Source organism: Gavialis gangeticus, unplaced genomic scaffold (genome assembly GCF_001723915.1).
Source record: "Gavialis gangeticus isolate Ggan-Ray unplaced genomic scaffold, GavGan_comp1, whole genome shotgun sequence".
NCBI lineage: Eukaryota > Metazoa > Chordata > Crocodylia > Gavialidae > Gavialis > Gavialis gangeticus.
Window position 1 is genome coordinate 73,887,906 of NW_017728992.1, and position 6,905 is coordinate 73,894,810.

General features: G+C 44.8%; 1 protein-coding gene across 1 annotated transcript in view; it reads right to left on the reverse strand.

Annotated features, from left to right (window-relative positions):
• Positions 1–6,604, reverse strand: part of ZNF407 (zinc finger protein 407) — a 545,661-nt gene extending 539,057 nt beyond the window's left edge. The window contains 1 exon segment of the mRNA XM_019524335.1: positions 6,410–6,604. The gene's annotated coding sequence lies outside the window, so the exon portion shown is untranslated.
• Positions 6,605–6,905: the final 301 nt, after the last annotated feature.

A 6,905-nucleotide genomic window follows, 5' to 3' on the forward strand; every position in this document is an offset into this window, starting at 1 on the left:
AGACACAAATTAGCCCCACACTCTCTCTGAGTGCTATGCTAATCGCCTCCTCTGCTCCCTGTCCTGTGCTCCCTGACCACTCTACTGCTCTGCTGCATGCCACTTCATCCGCAACATACCACATACAGAAGCTGCCCATGCCACATGTGGTGTACATGCCATAAGCTAGTCATGCTGATGCTTCTGCATTCTCCCCATCCTATCACTCCAGTCACATACCTTGCACTGCTTCTAGCATGGAAGCCTAGCTTACAACAAGAATAATAGAGTGCCACCACTTTAACATCACCTATATTTTAGTGTCGAAGGCTGCCAACTGGGAGGTGAGACACGTGGGTTTGAAGGCCTCAAGCAGAAGAGAATATGAAACACAGCACTTCCCCCACTTCCTGGGGAAGTATACCTAACACTTTTCAAAATAGCAGTACTTGCGTTGAGTTCAATCCTGTCAGCACGTGCTTGGCCTGGTCTGAGCATGTCTATCAGATCAGATCCCTCAGGGGTCTCTGGAACAGACGCATCTAGTTTCAGAAACCCAAGTGGGTTTAGGCACTGAGGTATTCTGCCTTACCAAGAGAGGGAAATCCCAGGCATTCACAGGATCAACACTCTAGGCACCTACAGAACTTTTACTGTTGGGAATTTAGGGACTTGGGGCCTTCTAGGTGCTAAGGGGTGAGACAGGAGTTTTGTGAATTTTATTCTTGGACTTGGTTACATAAATTCAGCCTAAGTCCAATCTTAGATATCTACGGCCTCTGCTACACATTACATGTATTACCCAATTAATTGGTTAATCGCATGATAAATTTAGACTAGCCACAAGTGCAAAATAGTTATCACATGATAAAAATGACTATACAGCTATAAAAAAGAGGCAACCAGCCATAAAGTCAGTGCTTGAAAATGTTTAACAATTATATAGCTGGTTTCTGTCCAGCTTTAATTTTAACATGTAGCAGAGCCATAACCGCTTTGGTGGAGAAGGGCTTGAGTCCCCTTACTCATAGTTGCATCTGATGCAGTAAACTCTTATAATAACCAGCTACAAAGAAGGAACTGCTTTCAAATGCATGAATTTCCCTTAAAATTTAATCCCAAAATAACCCAGCTATTTTTTACAGTATTTTGTAAAAACTGTTCAGATTCACTTGTATATTTCTGGTTTTAAAAGTCTCAACCAGGGTTTTGGATCTAACTCTAAATTTCTGTTATTGAGATATCTGTGTACAGGGAATGGGAGATTTGCACACACAAGAAAAGCCAGGACAGGTTCTTCATCTGCATCCTAGACTATGTGCAATTCAGATATCAAACATATAAACAACCTACACTTTTGCTAATCTAAAAAGCAGAATGCCGAGCCCGTACACATAAGATATATACTCTGGCTAAACATTTACATCTTTAGATTTAAAAACTGGTTATGATAGGTCTACAGTGCAACTGAGCCAACAATATTTGTAACCTTCCAGCCTACACAATTGTAACTCATAAGGCACCAGACCCTGGCTGAGCAACAGAGCAAATTATGCACCGGGGGGGGGGGAAAAAATCAGCCTTCTGTAGAACAAAAAAAGAAAAAATAATAATAACAGTTCTGCCATGTGTTGCCGCAGAGCTATCACCTTTTCTAAGGTGTTTTAGCATTTGCATCTTTGTAAAAATGAAAAAAAAATGAGCCAGTGGATGAACAGTTTTCTTGCACTGGAGTTTAAGAAGTGGAATTAAGCTGCATCTCTACAATTCAGTGTGCATTCCTTAAGGTCTTCTCTTTAACCAAAACCTACAGTAGGGTTTTTAATTTTCTTTTAAAATACTTTGGAAACACGTGACCACTTCTGAGCTCTCAGAACACTTGACTAATTGGCACAGAAGAATCCACTTCAACAGTTATAGCTCTGACAGTTTCATGGTTTCTAGGGTCAGAAGGGACCTAAACAGATCATCAAGTCCCCTTGTACAGGGTAAGAATCTTAGTCTCAGAAGTAATAACTTGCACTAAAAACAAAGCAGGAAATAAAGTAAGAATCCCTAGATTCAATTAATAATCCCAGAGAAAGTTCTCTCTTCAGACATGTAATTCTATTCTGTGGAACAAATGAAGCCTGTAGTTTCAATGGACATAGGTTATTTGTGGCTGTTTCATGCCTTAAATATTTGGGGAGCATTTCATTCCTTATTTTAATCATATATAGGAAGCTAAATATACTAATTCATATCTTGGTGAGTCCCAGTCTTTTATTCCAATGTCTATTTATTTTTTACTTTTAGTAGTGCACTTTCATCAATACAAGTCTCTTTTTTGTTTGTACAGAACAAAAGCACGCCTACAGAAAATAGAACAAAGAACGTTCCAGAATTAGAAAAAAAATATAGGGTTTAGCAATTTTTCCACCAGAAGATTTACAAAAACTTTGCAGATGTTTTGTTATGCAAAAAAATTCCACCAGCTCAAGACTGGGTCAGGTAACACAGAAGTCTCTTATTGTTGTCCATGTAGTACAACACTTATGCCTAACCTGAGAACTCTGTTTTCCAGGGCTACTGTAGTCATCATGACCATAAAACATTATAACTTACTTGATGCATTTATTTGTTAAACATCTTTTATTTGTATAGGGAAGTATTATCTGTTGTTTGTTATATCCTAATGAGTAATTTTCCATGGAAAATGACAACTTTATGATATGGTTCCAGCAAAATTTAGATGCAGCTTCCATAGCAGTGGCTCGCACATGTTATCCATAGTCAGAAATCCCAGCTCAAACACAAAATAGTACCCACAACAACATACTATGGTTTCAAAATATTCTCAAAAGAGTAACAGTGCTTCACTGGCCAGCTGGCAATAAATAACTCATCCAAATTAATGTTACACTCTACCTGTGCATTTCACTAGACAAAGTAAAACCTAGAGTTGTGGCCACAGGGCCCAATGGCACTTGTAAGCCAGTCAGCCCCAGCTTCTCTTTCTAAAATAACACTAAAAGGGAGCCAATAGCTATTGTGATCTGAATCTGGTCATTCTGTGCCGTCTTATCGCGCACATTGTGAATGATGGCTCGTGACCTAAAACATGCAGTCTGAGAAGCGTGCACAATGTGATTTTAATGCATACCCAAATGAAAGTTTCAATTTATCTGAACGGATAATGAGGAAATCAGCTATACCACCTTTATTCAAATAGAATACTACTGAAGTTAGGACACTGCTGGTTTTATTTCTAGTGATTATCATCTACTATAGCAACTTCCTTTTCTTTGAAAACAAAGTTTATGCGGTTCTGCTGCCAAAAATAGGCAGAAAATAGGGTAGGGTGGCACCTTAGAGACTAACTGGTTCTAAGAGGCATGGGCCTTTCGCTCAGGGCAAACAGTGCAAGTCTACACACTGAATAGTGGCACCACCTGCAAGTACCCTCTTTTCCCTGGGCAAGTGACAACCATCAGCCACACAGTAACACGTTAGCAGACCCTAGCTGGAACTGGGACTGGCTGGCAAGGACCATCTGTCAAGCCACCACCTTGGGCTGGAGGTGGTGCTGACAGCCCACATATGGTGTTAAGCATTGATGGTCATTTGAGCTGGCAATGCATCGAGACAGAGAACCTTCCGCACCTTTCCCTTAAGCACATTGGGAAGCCCTGAGCTGGGGGAGGTGGTGCTGTCTCTCTCTAATGGGTGTTAAGCATTGATGGGCATTTGGGACGGTGATGTCCAAGGCCCTAGGTCTCTACTGCCATACCTTAGGGCCTTCAATCTGAAACAGATTTGACAGATGCCTTGTTTGGCAACCTCCCTACTTCTCCTAGCATCAAGTTTTGCATCCAAGTTTGACTATCCCCTGCTCCAATTTTCTCTATCCTGTCACTTCATGTCCAAGTTTCCCCTTCCTGCTGTGCTCTACAGCTAAGCAATCTTGTAATGATTAAAACAACCATGCAGTCAGCTAACAGTTGAAAAAGGATTCATTGCCACCATCACTGGACTTATGTCTCAGGTTGGACAGGCTGCCTGGGGCTTCAGCCCTGAATAATCCAAAACAAGTCCCTTTCAGGGGTCATCCTAAATAGACAACAACCTACTTTGCCAGATGCTATATAAATATACATAGGAAAGGAAACTCAGAATTATGGGTCCTTATAGAAACATTTCATGCACCTACTTGGCCATAAACTTGACAGCACGTACAGAAATCCAAGACTGCATATATGCAAAGGATCAACTTACAAATACAAAATAAAGAGCACCATATTTCTTAATCTGTTTAATTTTCAACCATAATACAAGTCTCATATTTCCTGTAAAAAGATGTACTGACCTGCCAAAAAACTGTTCCATTAACTCGCACACTTTGGTCCATTCTGTATTTAATGTGAGAATGGGGCAAAGCTTTAATTTTTAGAAGTTTTCAACTAAGAACATGTTCATGAAAATAAATCAGAAATGACTGAAGCTATTAATACACAGCAGTTTCTGCAGGACCGTAATAATAAAGATTTGGGTCAATGTTTTAACTCAGGTCATTTAAATTACATTTCCCAAACTGCTAATAAAACTGACATGTTTGAACATACTGAAAAAGTCACAGTCCATCATCCTGATGTCACATCAGTGCATTTGACTTTTTTTTTTTAAATGTATGGATTATTCAATTACTGCAGCCTCCATATATTATATATAAAAGCTACAATCTGATTATATATCCATGTAGTGATAATTTATGAAATAAGGATAGGATGACTATACTGTTACCTCTAGGAGAAATATAACTCACAGTGACCAGTCTAGGAGATTGCAAGAGACTGAACTGAAGCCTGTAATCATCTTCCTTTTTCTAAAAAGGGTGCAACCTGTTGAAAATGTAGCTGCCCAACTTCCAATGCTCCATCTTGATTCAAGCAGGTTATTTAGACACCAGCAGTTCTCAACCTTGTTTTCACTCAAGGCAGCAAGAAAAGGCCTTATCTTAGCTTTCTCATTTCTCGACTACAGAAAAATAACAAGAGCCCCACTGCAAAGAACTCATGAAATAGGAATCAGATACTACTGATCCCTATTTGAAATCTCTCATGAGTGATGCACAGATATTTGCACTCAAAGTGCTAATAGTGCGCAGCACCCTTAAAATACTCACCCAGCACCCTTGTTAAGAACCAGTTTTAAACCACAACGGGAAACCTGAAAATGGGACCTTCAGTGACTGTGGCTGTAATCCTCCCTAATTATTTCAATGACCTGTCTTAGCTGCATTCTGTCAGCACAGCCAAGGGGGTGAGATGATATGCCGCAAGCACACTAAACCCACAGAAACTAAGTGGTGTTAAAACTTGCTGCAGGCAGGTGAATGTTAAGAGTTAATAGCAGTCCTTGCCCAACTTGCCGGGACTCCTGGGCTCAGGGGGAGAGGGGGACAAAGGGGTGCTGCAATTGGTGCCTTCTGGGATGGTGGAGTGCTGCAAATTGCTTTGCTTAGTCTCCATGGAGCAGGCTCAAGCTACCACAAGGACAAGTGAGGTCACTGGCCCAGTTCACCCTCCCCTGAAGTGGTGTCACTGTGACACCCTCAGAAGGCACACAGCACCAGGGAGGGTGCTGTGCAGTGCAGGTACTGGTGTATACCCAGCCCTTGTCTGACTGCAAATGTGACCCTACTGAGAGGAGCTACTGCACACATAACATCACATATTCACAGTCATAGTCGTAATCACATCATTGCTCCCCCAGGGTCTAGGGGCCTGGCCAGAGCCCCACATCCCTCACGTCACTACCCACGAACAAGCCCCAGGCACATGCGCAGCAGGCCCGCACATCTTTTAAGTAGCAACGGCGTAAAAGCCTGCGCTCCCAGGCAACGGTCTACGCGCATGCCTGTTCCCCCACCCCACCACCACCACTGCAGCGCATGCGCATCCCTCTTTCCCGTGTCCAGAACTCTCGACACCGTGGCCTGCCTCTGCCCGCAGAGCTCAACGGCCTCGGTGCGCTGTGCGCCTGCGCGCTCTGTCTCCTGCTCCCGTTCTCCCCCCCCCCCACTAAGCCCATCTGCTGCTGGAGGGAGAACGGTCTCCACCGCCGTCGCCGCCAACCAATCGCCGCGCGAGACCTTCTTCCCGCCCGCTGCCCTCCAGCCACTCACACGCAGAAGAACGGCCTCTGGGGGCGGGACGTAGAAATGGATTGGCCAGAAGGGGAGGAAAAAAAAAAAAAAAAAAAAAAAAACCAAGGAAAAAAAACGACGGCAGCGCAGAGGCCCAAAAAGCCCGAGGGAAAGGGCCGAGGCCACCGCCAGCCAGCGGCAGCCCGATCCCCCGCCTGCAGTGCCTACCACGCTCGCGAGCCGCGGCTTAGCTGCGGGCGCCTCCCTACGGTGCCAAGCGACCGCGGCCCATTCTCCTTCGCTTACCGCACGGGGGGAGCCGTCCGCCTCCGCTTGTGATGATCTTGGTCACAAGTGGCGCGCCGTAGATTCGCCGTCTTGCGTCACTCCGCGTCGCGCGGGGAGGAGGAGTGGGAGGAGAGGAGCCCGCTGGGTGCTCTCGTGACGTCAGGGCCGCGTGCTGGGCTGCACCAGGGGCGCCAACGCCCGCCCCCTCGCCATTTTGTTCTGCCCTGCACACAAAATACACGCGGGGCGGGGCGGGGAGGGACGGGCGCAGGCCGAGTACCTTTCTGTGCCCGGCGGGTGGGTTGGGGCTGCGGGTCTCCACACGGGAGAGGACAGGGGCGGGGAGTCACGCACCCGGGGCTTGGAGGGCACGAGCTATGAAATCCTTGTCTTGGAAGCTCGGAATGACCGTATTTGCTGTAGAACTGGAGTGCGCTTAAACAATATGCAAATGAGCATGCAAATAAGCCGCCGCCTATATGCTGTGAGCACCGGGTCATCGGAGTTGAAGCAC